This window comes from Sus scrofa, unplaced genomic scaffold, assembly GCF_000003025.6.
Source record: "Sus scrofa isolate TJ Tabasco breed Duroc unplaced genomic scaffold, Sscrofa11.1 Contig908, whole genome shotgun sequence".
Classification (NCBI taxonomy): domain Eukaryota; kingdom Metazoa; phylum Chordata; class Mammalia; order Artiodactyla; family Suidae; genus Sus; species Sus scrofa.
The window spans coordinates 76,531-93,194 of NW_018085346.1; the positions used below are offsets into that span (position 1 = coordinate 76,531).

The 16,664-nt window shown below is 39.8% G+C and overlaps 1 pseudogene; it reads right to left on the minus strand.

Moving 5' to 3' along the window:
• Nucleotides 1–2,278: 2,278 nt before the first annotated feature.
• LOC110259151 lies at nt 2,279–2,857 on the minus strand (annotated as a pseudogene).
• Nucleotides 2,858–16,664: the final 13,807 nt, after the last annotated feature.

Consider the following 16,664-nt stretch of genomic DNA (forward strand, 5'->3'; position numbering starts at 1 on the left):
ATCCTCACCTTGTATTTTCTTATTACATGTCCACTTGAGAGATTTATATCATGATTACTTGTCCCTTCTTATTCTTGAAACTTATAAAATCACCATTTAATTTGTGATGCAATCTTGTGCAGACTATTCTTTGGGTAACATTTGATCCTATTGAATATTGATAGTAATAGAAGAAAACCAAACATTAATTATCTCAGGGGTTTATATATCACTGTATGTAATATCCAGTAGTCCAGGAAGGAAGGGAACTTATGGATTAATGTAGTATAAATATTTTGAATTTTTTAACACTTATGAAAGGGTAGGGGTATAAGAATGAATTTGATCCCAAGCTAAAGAGATATGGCTTTGACCCAGTCCCTAGAAGGTAACCTTTATTTTTATTTATGTGTATATATATATATCTGCATATTTTATTCTTATTTTTATGTCCACACCTGTGCCATATGGAAGTTCCCATGCCAAAGGTGAAATTAGAGCAGCAGCTGCTGGCCCACACCACAGCCACAGAAATGCCAGATCTGAGCTGCATCTGTGATCTACACCACAGCTTATGGCATGACTGGATACATAACCCACTGAGGGAAGCCAGGGATTGAACCTGCATTGCCAAAGAGACAATGCTGTGTTCTTAACCTAATGAGCCATAATGGGAACTCCTCTGGGAGGTAACTTTTTAAACCTTTGAAATTTCCTTAATGATAGGTGTATTAGCATTCATGGTGGATACTCTAGGCCATACCAGAGAATTCGTGCTAATAGAAAGACAAGCCAGAAAGACAAACCATTAGAATTAGAGTTTTGGGCAAAGTGACATCAACACAAACTCTGAGGAGCGAAGCTCAAAAGTGAATTCAACAATACGGACAAAAATGAAACCAATCAGGCTTATGGAATGAAGCCTCTATAAAATGTCTAGAAACTGAAGCTCAGGTGAGCTACCTACTTGGTAAGGCTTTTTTGAATATTGTCAGCAATTTTCAACAGGAAGAAGAAATGAGTCTTGACTCCATGGAGAGAGGACAGAAGAAGCTTCACCATGGGATGTTTGAGATCCTGTCCTGGGTTGGTTTCTTTAGTCTGGTTCTAATTTGTATCCTTTTGCTATAATGAAACTCTAATCCTATATTCATAACTTTTCTGAGTTCTGTGAGTCATTCAAGTGCATTATGAACCTGAGGGAGTCCCCTCACTTTGAGTCCTTCTAGAGAATTATTGAATGAGAGAAAGTCCTCAACTTTGTTGCCAGCATACCTGTAGTGAGGGTGACCCTAGAAACCCTGAAATTGTGGCTGGTGTCTGAAATGAGGGGCGTCTTATGAAGGCTGTTCCTTGGGATTTTGTGGTATTTGCAAACTCTTTGTAGGGAGGAAGGGCAGTGCAAAAAGTCAAGCCAAGTTGAAGTCCATCAAAGGCCTCTGAAATCCACCAGGAAGCTCTGGAGCCAGTATGATTCCTGAGAGATGGTTGGAGGTGGGGCAAAGGGGTCAAAGGCTTATATCCCCACATCATAGAGTCATTGGATGTGGGCTGCCTGGTGGTGATCTGTAGCTGAAGCAGGTTCTTCTAGGAGGTGATTGCTGATGACTGAGTAACACCCAACATTTGGAGCAGTATATCCCTAATTCCCTACAGGAGATATATTTTTATCATAGTAAAATGCCATAAAATTTACCCCCTTAACTATTTTTTAGTATGAAGTTCAGTTGTGTTAAGTACCTTCATATTGTTTTGCATCCATCACTACCATGTGCCTCTAGAACCTTTTTCATCTTCCCAGGTGAAAACTCTGTCCCCATGAAACACGAAGTGCCCATTCCTCCTTCCAAACTTCTGAAAACTACCATTTCACTCTCTGTCTCTTAGAGTTTGTCAAAATACATTGGATGTTTTGGTTATTAAGATAGGGTTTGGATCCATCTTAAGAAATGGGAGGAAAATTACGTGAAAAGTATAGAAACAATAAGAAGGGAGAGCAGTGCTTATTTTGCAAAGATAGAAACAAAACTACCCATGATTGAGATTCCTGGGTAGTGCATGTAGAAAGTGATGTGCTATACAAAACCATGGATGGGCTATGACTTTCATGGGGAGCACAAATAATAGCACAATTCCATCAGCACTGTTCGAAGAGGAAAAGTCGTGTTAAGAAAAAGCAGAGAGCCAGAAAATTGCACATAGACTATGTGACTCCAGATTCTGAGTTTATTGTTGTACATATTTGATTTGCATGCCATTACCAGTTGAGAACCAAATAAAGATAGCACAGTTATTGAGATTAGACTATTCTGCTGATAATCCCCCACAGGACACACTTGATGTCCCTGTTCCTCAGGCTGTAGATGAAGGGATTCAACATAGGTGTGAACACAGTGTACATCACCGAGGCCACTGCACTCTTCCTGGGGGAGGAGGAGATGGCCGAACTGAGGTACACCCCAAGGCCTGTTCCATACAACAAGCTAACAACTGACAGGTGAGAGCCACAGGTGGAGAAGGCTTTATATCTCCCTCCCGATTATGAGACTCTCAGAATGGAGGAAAGAATTCGAGCATAAGAGTAAAGGATCCCTAAGAGTGGAATCCTACCAAAGATGGTACCAATGAAATAGATTAATATGTTATAGGTGGAGGTGTCAGAACTGGCAAGACTGAGGAGCTGAGAAAGTTCACAAAAGAAATGAGGGATTTTCACATCTGCACAGAAGGTGAGCTGTGACACCATCCAGTAGTGCAGCTGGGAGTTTAAGAGGCCAATGGAAAATGACACCAGGACCAGCAAACCACAGAGGCGGGAGTTCATGATCATCAGGTAGTGTAGGGGGTGACAGATGGCCACCAACTGGTCATAGGCCATGACTGTCAGAAGTAGACTCTCCAAACAGACAAAAAGAGGAAAAAGCATCACTTGTGTTAGGCAGCCTGCATAGGTGATGGATTTGCTGTGTGTCTGGAGGTTCACTAGCATCTTGGGGACAGTGGTGGTGCTGATACTGATGTCAGCCAAGGACAGATTGGAAAGGAAGAAGTACATGGGTGTGTGGAGGTGGGAGTCAGAGCTGACAGTCAGGATGATGAGCAGGTTCCCAATTAGAGTCAATAAATACATGGAGAGAAAGAGTTCAAAGAGAAGAGGCTGCAGGTCTGGATCATCTGAGAGGCCCAGAAGGAGGAATTCTGAGAAATAGGTATGATTCCGTGGTTCCATGTTAAGGGAAACATCTAAAAAAAAGAAGATATTGGTGAATAAATGAAACAATTTTTGAGGCACCAAGAGAAGTGTCTTATTTATTTATTTATTTATTTATTTATTTATTTTCTGACCACACCTGTAGCATATGGAAGTTCCCAGGCTAGTGATCAAATCAGAGCTGCAGCTGTGGGCCTATTCCTCAGCCACAGCAACACTGGATCTAAGCTGTATCTGTGACATGTGCTGCAGCTTGCTACAATGCTGGATCCTTAACCCACTGAGCAAGGCCAGGGATAAACACCACATCCTGATTTTCACTCTGTCTGGTGGTTAACCCATTGAGCCATGGTGGGAACCCCTAGTGTTGATACTTTAGATTTAAGCAATTCACACAGAAATTGTTCATGGTTCAAGAACATACACCCTAGCACCTTCAGCACTATTTCTTCATTGTGAGCATTTTCTTCTTCTTTTTTATTTTTTTTGTCTTTTTAGGGCCACACTCATGGCATATGGAGGCTTCCAGGCTAGGTGTACATCAGAGTGTAGCCACAGGCCTATGCCACAGCCACAGCAACCTGGGATCTGAGCCATGTCTGCAACCTACACCACAGCTTGCAGCAATACCAGATCCTTAAGCCACTGAGCAAGGCCAGGGATCAAACCTGCATCCTCACGGATGCTAGTCAGATTCATTTCCACCAAGCCAGGATGAAAACTCCTGTGAGCTCCTCTTTATCGATGCCTAGGGCACTCAGTTGTTTCTTTATTACATCTGTTCTAGAGGCATGTGGCCAAAGACGTCTGGACAATGTATTGTGTGAAAACAAATCCACAAATGTAGGAAAATATCTGCCCCCTACTTTTGAAGGAACCAGGGAGAATAAAAACTAATTTTCTCTTTTTCAAATATCTTCTAATTAAGGATGCTAAAAGTAACTAAATTTGCCTCTCAAGAAATTTCGGTTCAAACTAATCAATAGACCATTAGGGCATAATTGATGGTGGCTCATCCTGATGGCAGGAATGGCTCCTAAGAGACATCTTAGCACTGAATAAATGCTCAATCAGAATTTGAATCATTATTGGATGAGTTAGTCATTGATGAGATACAATCCTAATAAAGATTTAATGTTATTATATTCTCCCATAAGGAGAGAGAGAGAGAAGCCTATCAGGTCCCAGACAACTCATTCAGAGTGAGTGGAAATCGTAAAATGTGTCTCAGACACAAAATCATGTTGCCTACCCCTTTCTTTCTCTCTGTTTTATTTTTATGATTCACTACTTAAAAAAAACCTGTATGTTATAGATTCTAATAAAAAGAATATGAGGAGTTCCCATCATGGCTCAGCAGAAATGAATCTGACTAGTATCCATGCAGATGCAGGTTTTATCCCTGGCCTTGTTCAGTGCATTAAGGGTTTAGCGTTGCGATGAGTTGTGGTGTAAGTCACAGATGTGGCTCATATCTGCCTGTGGCATAGGCCAGTGGCTACAGCTCTGATTTGATCCCTAGTCTGGGAACTTCCATATGCTGGTGCAGCCCAAAAATAGGCAAAAAAAAAAAAAAGAAGAAGCAGAAGAAAGAAAGTGATAAGGCCCTCAGGAAGTGACACAGAGGCATACTAGCACTGTTTCATCTTTTGTGTAATGTTATAAGACATCACTGGAAGAAATGAAACTATAAGCAAGAATGTGCACAGTGTGTGGAAGATGTATTGCCCAAATTTTTCTGAGAACCAAGGAAGAGTCTGTACAATATCTAACATAGATTTTTTGTTCTGGTAGCCTGTGCTGTGCTAGGCTAGAAGAGGATCTGAGAAGATCAAAATAAACGAGACTCAGATATTTCCCTCCAGGTATTTGGAAGCCACTTGCATGAGGACAAAATAAAATGTTTTGAAGCATCTATGGAAAACCAAGCCTCAGATCACAAGATAGTTTCACTGAGTGTACTTCACCTTGAGGATGATAAAGATGATGTGATGCTGATGACAATGTATAAAATTTACTTTACCTTTACTATAATGCATCCATTTCACATAAATTCACATTCTTAACACCCCATTTGTTTCATTCTTAGTCAATGTAATGGTATCAATTGGATATCAAATTAGAGAACAACCCTGAAGCTCAAAGATACTGCAAACTTGCCCTGTGTCATTCAGATAAAAAGTAGGGTGGGAAGGATTCAAAACTAAATTGTGTGTCTCTGATTTCAATGCGCTGAACTTGTCTGCTGTGTTTCCCTACTGGTCAGAGTTTCAGCGGAGGTTCAAAAGCCTCTTGCAAACTTCCTAAGTTAAACTTCTCAGCTTTTTCTAAATTCTTGCATAAGGATAGAATCCAACACCTTAACGCTTTACTCCTGTAGAGATAAAAATAAATAAGTAATCAGGTAATTATTCCAAATACATAACAAGTTAATACCAATGTTATTTAAAATGTTTCAGAGAAAATAAAGTAAGAAACATCTGCCAAAAAAAAGAGAGAGAGAGAATAAAAGAGGAAGTGGGCAGTGAAGCAAAGTGTAAGAGAAGGGAAAAAAAGAACTGCTTGAATTGTCATGAGCTGATTCTTCCTGGGATCCCTGTGGCCAGCTGAGCCTTACTTCCTGTAGTTGATAGAGCACATGCCACCAATGCTCTCCACTGTGGTCCTTCATGAACCCCTAAAGGGAAGAGCACAGTGAGCAGAGGTCTTTGCCTGGGATTAAAGGGGCAGAGTTTTCCTTTTGCTGTTTTTGTTTGTAGTAGGTTGATAAAATTTCTGAAATGTGTCTCAATCCTTAAACATTTGTGAAGTTTTTTTAAAATCAAATCCAGCCCCTCTGATGACCAGTTGACAGTTGAGCAATTAGGATGAAAGCCAGATCTCAAACCCTAAATTGGCCTTCATATGCCAACTTAGGAGAATTTCAAGTCAATTCATCATTAGAGAAGGACTCTCTGAACACAGGCTGTGTCACCAGGAGAGAGTACTGGGTAGGTGCCCTATGAAAGGAGTTTCACAGTCTGCAATCACAGCCAACTTAACCCTGTTTTTATTGCAAGCCTTGATAACATTCCTTTAAAATACTCTATCCCTATCCTCAACTGTAAAATGATGCTCATGCATGTTTGGAGGGTAGTAGTGCAGAGAAAAGGCACAAAGTGCTTCATTAAAAATCTTAACTCAGCACCTGGAACATGAAATCCCTAGGTAAAGTTCTGTGACATTTGGGTTATTGTCAACACTTTCATCATCATCACCTTCATGATTGTCTGGAGCACTTTAGGGATAGTTTCGAGGGACCTCTTTCCTTCTCAGTTTATAGAAAATATGCCTGCAGAAGCTGGAGCAGTGTGGGAGGAAGACAGAAATTTAAATAAGTGTTCTAGGATCCCCACCAGAACCAACAACATCAAATTCTTGGCTTGTGAGCAGAATCTTTGCCTTTTGCTATCCTTCCCCTGGCTTTCTCAAATGTCCCCCTGGCTTGACAATGAGAAAACAACTGTCTCCCCCTGCACCTGGCTCTCCCTGGGCTGGGCTGTGTCTCTGCTGGAGCAGGACAGAGAAAGGCAGATGGCAGCAGCTTTGTTCTTGGGACTGGCAGGAGACAGACATAGATGTGGACCTCTGGTGCAGACAAAAACTCTGGGAAGATCACACACACAGAATGGAACCCATTGGACTGGAGAAGCTACCCGAAGAGCTGGGAAGCACAGGCTGAGTATTTACAATGTGGCAGCCTTGAAACCTCAATGCACACAGCAGGTAATTAGACAAATTGGTCCTTGGTCTCTCCTTGGTCTCTGAGGATTTGCTGATTTAACCGAGGGAGAAAAGGAGGAAATTGAGTGTATTAGGAAGGATATAGGCCTTTCAAGTTCTCAGGAGGAGGCTGACTTCTACTCTTCCCCTCTGACTTCAAAGCTGCTTATCTCCTCCTGAAATTCAGACAGCTTGTCTTTGTTTTTCATTTAGAGAGAGAATTTTGTGACTTTTGTATCTGTAAATCCATTGAATTAGTTACGTGATTTACAGAGATTGAGGTCTTCCATACCGAGATTCTGAGGGCATTTCTATTTTCTTAGTTAAGATTTAGGTCTCTGGGAATTTCCTGTTTTTGTTTATGTGGCCATGGTTTGGGGTTTTACCTTTTGTTTGTTGGAGATTTATTGGTTTTGCTACTTTAAATGATAGTTCAAATTCTAGTGCTGTTTTGTAAATTTTAAAGCCTAGTTAATATAATATTCTAATTTTCCTGTCTAGTTGATGTATGTCGTTACATTACACAACCGGGAATTTTGACATATTGATCTGGTAACTTGCTAGTTTGCTTTAATACTTCAAGGGGGCTCAGAGAGGTCTACATTCCAAATGTCAACCAGGGCTGAAGTCCTATCGTTCCTTGACCAGAAGAGTATCTAATTCCAAGTTCACTTACGTGGCTGTTGAGAGGATTGCATTCTTTGAAGGCCAGAGGTGTCCTGTAGTTTCTGACCAAGTGGACCTCTGAAAACATGGCAGCTGGCTTCCCTCATGGGTGAGGTGGTGAGACGGTAGGAGCGGGCTGCAAGATGAAAGCTGAGTCTTCCTACACATTCGCGTTGGAAAGGATAGCCCATATTTTTTTCCAAGTTCTATTCTTTGGAAGCAAGTCCCTGTGTCCAGTACACCCATAAGGAGATGGGTATATAAATAATATGAATACTTGTGGTGGGGTTTATTGGGAGCATTTTGAAGCTACGCATTGCACAGTGTTCAGTCTCTGGCAGGAATGTTGATGCTAAGAAGAATATGAGTATGGAGATATTTTTTAAAAAAATATGTAGTTGATTTACAATGTTTCTTCAGTTACTGTTGTACAGCAAAGTGACCCAAACCTACACAGTACCCTTTGTAGAGTAGGTCCCCATCTCCCATCTACTCCAAATGTAATAGTTTACATCCAAAACACCCCCAAACTCCCCATCCAACTCATTCCCTACCTCCTGACTTGGAAACCACATGCCCATTTGCTATGTTTGGGAGTCTTTTGCTCTTTTGTAGATAGGATTGCTAGTGCCATATTTTAGATCCCCAAATTAGTGATATCATATGGTATTTGACTTTCTCTTAATTTTTTTATTTTTAAATTTTTTTTGTTTTTATTTTTTTCCATTATAGCCGGTTTACACAGTTCTGTCAGTTTTGTACTGAATAGCATGGTGACCCAGTTACACATACATGTATGCATTCTTTTTTTCTCACATTATCATGCTCCACCATAAGTGACTAGACAGAGTTGCCAGTGCTACACCTCAGGATATCATTGCTAATCCATTCCAATGCAATAGTTTGCATCTATTAACCCCAAGCTCCCAATCCTCCTATTCCCTCCCCTTCGCCTTTGGCAACCACAAGTCTATCCTCCAAGTCCATGATCTTCTGTGGAAAAGTTCGTCTGTGCCATAAAATAGATGCCAGGTATAAGTGATATCATATGGTATTTGTCTTTCACTTTCTGACTTAGTTCATTCAGTGTGAGAGGCTCCAGTTCCACCCATGTTGCTGCAAAGTGCATTATTTCATTCTTTTCATGGCTGAGTAGTATTCCACTGTGTATATATAAAACATCTTCCTAATCTGGTGATCTGTTGGTGGACATTTGGGTTATTTCCATGTCTTGGCTATTGTGAATAGTGCTGCAATGAACATGCAGGTGCATGTGTCTTTTTAAAGGAAAGTTTTGTCCGGATATGTGCACAAGAGTGGGATTACCGGGTCATATTGTAGTTCTATGTAAAGATTTATAAGGTTCCTGCATGCTGTTCTCCATAGTGGCTGTACCAGTTTACATTCCTACCAACAGTGAAGGAGGGTTCCCTTTTCTCCACACTCCCTCCAACATTTGTTATCTGGATTTATTACTGATGGCCATTCTGACTGGTGTGAGGTGGTATCTCATTGTAGTTTTGATTTGCATTTCTCTAATAATCAGCGATGTTGAGCATTGATTCAGGTGCTGGTTGGCCATCTGTATATCTCTTCCTTGGAGAAATGTCTATTCAGGTCTTTTGCCCACCTTTCAATCCGGTTGTTGGCTCTTTTGCTGTTGTGTTGAATAAGTTGTTTATATATTCTAGAGATTAAGCCCTTGTCAGTTGCATCATTTGAAGCTATTTTCTCCCATTCTCTAAGTTGTCTTTTTGCTTACTTTTTGGTTTTCTTTGCTGTGCAAAATTTTGTCAGTTTGATTAGGTCCCATTGGCTTATTTTTGCTCTTATTTCTGTTGCTTTGGAAGACTGACCTGAGAAAACATTTGTAAGGTTGATGTCAGAGAATGTTTTGCCTATGTTCTCTTCCATGAGTTTGATGGTGTCTTTTCTTATATTGAAGTCTTTCCTCCATTTTGAGTTTATTTTTGTGCATGGTGTGAGGGTGTGTTCTAGTTTCATTGATGTGCATGCAGCTGTCCAGGATTCCCAGCAATGCTTGCTGAAAAGACTTTCTTATTCCCATTTCATGTTCTTGCCACATTTGTCAGTGTTTAATTGACCATAGGTATCTTGGTTTATTTCTGGGTTCTCTATTCTGTTCCATTGGTCACTTGTCTCTTTTGGTATAGGTACCACTGTCTTGATGCCTGTGGCTTTGTAAGATTGCCTGAAGTCTGTAAGAGTGATGACTCCTGCTTGCTTTTTATTCTTCAGAGTTGCTTTTGGAATTCTGGGTCTTTTGTGGTTCCATATAAATTTTTGGATAGTTTGTTCTAGTTCTGTGAAAATGTTGTGGGTAATTTGATAGGGATTGCATTGAATCTTTAGGTTGCTTTGGGTAGTATGGCCATTTTTATAATATTAACTTTTCCAACCCAGGACCATGGAATATCTTTCCATTTCTTTCCATCTTCTTTAATTTCCTTGATTAATGTTTTATAGTTCTTGGCACCTAAGTCCTTTACCTCCTTGGTCGGGTGTATTCCAAGGTATTTGATTTTTTGGTTTGCAATTTTAAAAGGTATTGTATTTTTGTATTCCTTTTCTAATATTTCATTGTTAGTATACAGAAATGTGACTGATTTCTGAATGTTAATCTTATATCCTGCTACTTTGCTGAATTTATTGATCAGTTCAAGTAGTCTTAGGGTTTTCTATGTTTAGCATCCTGTCATCTGCATACAGTGACAGTCTTACCTCTTCTCTTCCTATTTGGATGCCTTTTATTTCTTTGGTTTGTCTAATTGCTGTGGCTAGGACTTCCAATACTATGTTGAATATCAGTGGTGAGAGTGGGCATCCTTGTCTTGTTTCAGGTTTTAGTGGGAAGACTTTCAGCTTTTCTCCATTGAGTATTGTATTTGCTGTGGGTTTGTCATAAATGGCTCTGATTATGTTAAGGAATGTTCCCTCTATACCCACTTTGGTGAGAGTTTTGATCATGAATGGATGTTGGACTTGTCAGATGCTTTTTCTGCATCTATTGAGGTGATCATGTGGTTTTTGACTTTTCTTTTGTTAATGTGGTGTATGATGTTGACTGATTTGCATATGTTGAACCATCCTTGTGAACCTGGGATGAATCCCACCTGGTCATGGTGTACTATCTTTTTTATATGTCATTGGATTCAGTTGGCTAAATTTTTGTTGAATATTTTTGCGTCTATATTCATCAAAGATATTGGCCTATAGTTTTGTTTTTTGGTGGTATCATTGCCTGATTTTGGAATTAGGGTGATGGTGGCATCATTGAATGTCTTTGGGAGTGTTCCTTCTTCTTCAAACTTTTGAAAAAATTTAAGGAGAATGGGCACCTGTTGATCTTTTTATGTTTGGTAGAATTCACCTGTGAAGCCATCTGCTGCTGGACTTTTATATGTAAGAAGTGTTTTTATGACCTCTTCAATTTCATTTCTAGTGATTGGTCTGTTCAGTTGGTCTGTTTCTTCTTGATTCAGTTTTGGCAGGCTGTCAGACTCTATAAAATTGTCCATTTCTTCCAGATTGTCAGATTTTATGGCATAGAGTTGTTCATAGTATTCAATCATGTTTTTTTTTTTTTATTTCAGCAGTATCCATTGTGATTTCTCCTTTTTCATTTCTTATTTTGTTTCTTTCGGTCTTTCTCTCTGCTTCTTAGTGAGTCTACCCAGAGGTTTGTCAATTTTGTTTACCTTTTTAAAGAACTAGCTCTTGATTTTATTTATTTGGTTTCTATTGTTCTTTGAATCTCTATTTTTATTGATTTCCTCTTTGATCTTTATGATTTCCTTCCTTCTGCTGACTTTGGGTTTTGTTTGTTCTTCCTTTTCTAATTCATTTAGGTGGTGGGTTAAGTTGTCAATTTGAGATCTTTCTCCTTTTTTGAGGAAGGCCTGCATTGCTCTGAATTTCCCTCTGTGCTGGGGTCAGCTCAGCAGGATGGGGCTGAAGAATGGGTGCTGTGGAACTTAAGGAAAAAGAGTTAACATAAAACAAGACACAGAGACATTTATCTTAAGTAAAGGTGGGAACCAGGGGACTCAAGGTCTCAGGGACCAAGAGCCCTGCCTCAAGAAACCACACTGCTTTTATTGTGAGATCAAGTGAGGAGTGGCTATGGGTGGATGATACAGGGTTTGTTTACTCTTATACTATTTAAAAAGCCACTTAGGTGGTAAAGGGTTAAGCTCTTACTCTGACCTCTAGGCACATAACAGTTCGTAAGCTTAAGTCACTTATGCCTTTAGGTCTTTGTTCTTAAGCTTAAGTCATTTACCAGTACTGTGACTGTTTTTCCAAGCAGGAAGATGGGATAAAGTAAAGAAGGACAAGATGGAGTTTTCAAGGAAACATGACTTGGGACACCTCTGAGCACTGCTTTTATGGCATCCAACAGATTTTGAGAGGTTGTGTCTTCATTACCATTTGTCTCAAGGTATTTTTTTAATTTCTTTCTTTACTTCCTCATTGACCCATTGGTTTTGTTAAGTCTCCATGTAATAGGTTTTTTTCTCATTTCTTTTCCTGTAGTTGATTTCTAGTTTCATTCCATTGTGGTCAGAGAAGAAACTTGAAATAATTTCTATACTCTTACATTTGTTTACGTTGGCTTTGTGTCCCAATATGTGGTCAATTCTTGAGAATGTTCCATCCCCTTTTCTTCTTCTTTTCCTTCTGGCATTCCTATTATGTGTAGATTGGCCTGCTTTATATTATCCCATAGGTCTCTTATATTGCTTTCATGTTTTTTCACTTGGTTTTCTGTCTGTTGTCCTGTTTGGGTGACATCCATTATTCTATCTTCCACGTCATTAATTCATTCCTCTGCATTATTCATTCTGATTTTTATGGCCTTTATATCCATTTTTATTGCTACAAATGAATTTTCTAGTTCTTGGCTTCTACTTACATTTTTTAGTTCCTTTCTGAGGGAGTCTGCATTACTGTTCATATCTTCTCTTAATTTCTTCAGTATTTTCACTGTCTCCCTTTTGAACTCCAAGTCAGCCAGACTGCAGTTTTCTGTTTCATTGCTGACTGCTTTGGATGAGTTCTGCTGCTGCTTTAACTGGGAATGGTTTCTGAGCTTCTTCATATCGCTTGTATTTTTCTTTTTCGTGGTGGAGGTGCACGCCCCATGACTGGGCAGGATTTACCCTGGTGCTGCTGCGAAGTGCTTCCTGAGGGTGGGCAGTGTTGGTGGAACTGCTTTGAGGCAGCAGGGCATTTCCCAAGGATGTGCAGGGCTAGCCATGGCACTCTGTGGCAGAGGGTGTTTCCCACGTGTGGGACTAGCAGGGTCACTCTGAGGCAAAGGAGCACTTCCCAAGAGTGAGGTTGGGCTGGACTGGCAGGTGTGCACTGTGGTGGAGGTGCACTTCTCATGGCAGGGTAGGGCTTGCCCTGGTACTCCTGAGCCATGGAGCTCTTCCTGAGGGTGGGCGGTGCTGGGCAGCTTGCTCTGCAGGTGTTGAGTGCTTCCTGAGGGCAGGCAGGGCGGGCAGGCTTGCTCCACAGTAGTGGGGCATGTCCTGTGTGTGGGCAGGCTGGGCCAGGGAAAGCCATGGTGGTGGTTGGTTTCCCTCAATTGATGGCAAGTGGCTTTTGGCCAGGCACATTTGGGGTGGGGGAGGGAGGATGTGCTGGGAAGCTCTGCTCTCTGCTAGCTGGCAGGTAAGCATGCATGCTGGGGTGCAAGGAGTATTCTCCTCCTCTCCTCACCCCAACACTGGTGCCTTGTCTCTCCTGCAGCCCCAGACCTTCTCCCGGGTTCCCTCTGTTGTGACTTTCCACTCCCCAGCTGTTAGAGCATTGCTCCCTCCACCCATGACACACTGCTTCCTAATCCCTCAGGCTATCTCCACACTGCCAACCCCAGCCCGCACCCAGGGACTAACCTCTGGGGCCTAGGTCCCAGTGCCCAGTCCCCACCCGAACATCTCAGTCTTTAGGGCCTGTGCCATGGTTCCGATGATCTGTGCAGCTCTCACTCTGCTTTTCAGATCTCAGACCTGCTGCTGCATTTTCTCAGCATCTGGAGATCCCTCCAACTGGGTTGATCTTTCTGTCAGTTAGGCGACGTTCCAGGTTTGAGGGTTCCATTTCTCCTTCACAGTTCCCTCTTAGGAGTACCAGTCCAGTCCTGATTCCCCTTCTCTCTCTCTCCTCTTTTCTCTTGTTTTACCCAGTTATGTCAAGAGACTCTTGCCATTTTTGTAGGTTTAATTTCTTCTTCCAGCATTCAGTTGCTGTTCTGTGTGAGTCGTTTTACGTGTAGATTTGTGTAGATTTGTTGTTGTTGTTGTTGTGTTTGTGGGAGAGGGCAAGTGCATCCCCCTACTCTTCTGCCATCTTGCCTCCAATTATATGTGTGTTTAAATGGCAGGAGGAATTTTGGGGGACAAGATGGCAGGAGGGTAGAGAAGGGTTATAGAAAAGGAAGTGATTTGGGGGAAATTTTAGAGTGCTTGGGAAGTAGGCAAAATCTAATCCTAAACTGAAATCCTTTATTGATGGGATGAGGGGATCTGATATGAAAGTCACTTCCAAAGCTGAGTTTTAGAGGACATGTATAAAAACCAAAGACATTTACCTTTGTGCCAAAAATGAGGATAAGCTTTGTGCTCTTTTACTAATTTTCCCTCACATGATGAGTATCCTTGAGGGACATAGAAAACTACCTTCTCCTATTATCTTTTTAGATCTCCAACTGAGAAATTTCTTTCCTCACCATTTTTTCTTTGTACTCGTAGAACTTATAATAGTCACCTTTCCTTTAAAATCTTAGGCATACTATTACATGGGGAAAAAGGATGCCATTGAATTTCATTATAGTAAACACAAACTATATGTTTCTTCTCTAAAGTATTTGTACAGCACTCTATTTAAGGTCTAATGGTCCGTGGAAGAAAGGATATACTGAATGTATTGATATTTGTCAGGGGAGGGGGAGGAGAGGGCAGGACTGGGAGTTTGGGGTTAGTAGATGGAAACTATTATGTTTAGAATGGATAAAAATCTAGGTCCTACTGTAGAGATCAGGGAATTGGATCCAATCTCCTAGGATAGACCATGACGGAAAAGAATATTAAAAGAATGTGTATAATATGTATGTGTAACTGAGTCACTTTGTACAGCAGAAATTGATACAATATTGGAACCTATAACTCAGTATTATCAAATATATCACAATATAAAAAATTAAATGTCTTCACTTTTCTTGCAAAATAAAAGAATAAAAATTTTACATGAATATTTATTCAAGAATAAATTTTCTTGAATAAAAATAATATTTTCTTCAAAACTATACAATGTAAAGTTATACTTATTCTCCACTCTGGCTATACTGTTTTTGAATATATAGACAAAAGATATTAACTATCAGCTCTCAAATTACTCAAGTTCTCATTTGCAAAAATAAAATTGTAAGATCTCCTCTCATAGTCCAGTTTGAGCATCAGAGTTCACTGTCAGTGAAGTTGGTAGGTGATTTAGCTTAGTGGGAAAATCAGAGTAACTAAACCAGTTATTGGATAGCTTTTCAGAAAACCAGAATAGTACCTCAGAAACTATAGGTAGGAGCTCTAATGGAAAGATTGATATGCACAGATACCTGGGTATGTACCAGAAAGGAGCCAAAGAACACTGATCATAGCAGGATACTGCTCAGCCATAAAAAAGAACAAAATAATGCCATTTGCAGCAACATGGATGCAATGAGATGATTATACTAAGTGAAGTAAATCAGAAAGAGAAGGACAAAACTCATGTTATATCACTTATATGTAGAATCTAAAATATGATACAAATGATCCTATCTGTAAAACAGAAATAGTCTCACAGACATAGAGAACAGACTTGTGGTTGCCAAGGGGAAGGGGGGAGGGATTGGGATGGACTGGGAGTTTGGGTTTAGTTGTTGAAAACTATTACATTTAGAACTGATAAGCAATGAGGTCCTACTCTATAACCCAGGGAACTTTATTCAGTGTCTTGGGATAGACTATGATGGAAGATAATATGAGAAAAGGAATCTATATATATGACTTGGTCATAATTCTATACAGAAGAAACTGGCATAACACTGTAAATCTACTAAATTCTAATGAAAATAAAATTAAACAAAGAGCATGGATACAAATTGAGATCCTAATGAGGTTCTTTTCCCAATTGTTAAGAACATGATTTTTGTTAGCCTTGAATATCAAAAATTAAGATAAAGTTAAGTTTATTCATAATGACTTGCATGTCTTAACAATCCACAGGCACCTTTAGAGCCACGTGGTAACTGGAAATATGAAAGCATCCCACTAAACTTAATTGTACACCCTAGGTAAAGACATGCCATTACAATCCCTTTTTGTTTCCTGAGCACAATTTGCATTCTTCTAAATTCAGAATCTCACAACATACCTTTATTCCCCATGCTATGGTTTATCATTCAGAGTTAAAGAAAAAAGAAACCATTCTTGCTATTTTAATGAAGATAATATAATGAAAGTCATTGATTCAATATTTATTGAAAGATTAAAGGCATAGAAGAAAAAAATGTGGTAACATAAAGACATAGTTTCACGCATCACAAAGAGAACAAAGAAATTTCAGCTATATGTGGGGATGGATGTTAACTAGATTTAATGTGTTGATTCACAACATATAGAAATATTAAATATTTATGTTGTATGCCTGAAACTAATAGAATGTTATATGTTATGAATCTCAACAAGTTAAATTGTTCTACTTTTTACTTATGTTATAATGAGAGGCGACTTCCAAGCTTCTTATACTCTGGACTCAACAGTCTACTAATATTTTAATCTGTTCTTATATTCCAATGAATTAGTCACATACATGGCTTAATAGCATCTTCTTCAGGATTTAAAAAAAATATTGGAGTATAGTTGACTTAGAATGTACAACCTTAAATTATCTATGTAATGTGATTGAGGAAACTTTGAGTAGAATAGAAAGGATATTTATCAGGAAAATTGGAAAAACCTCTCTGCTCTGATAGATCCTC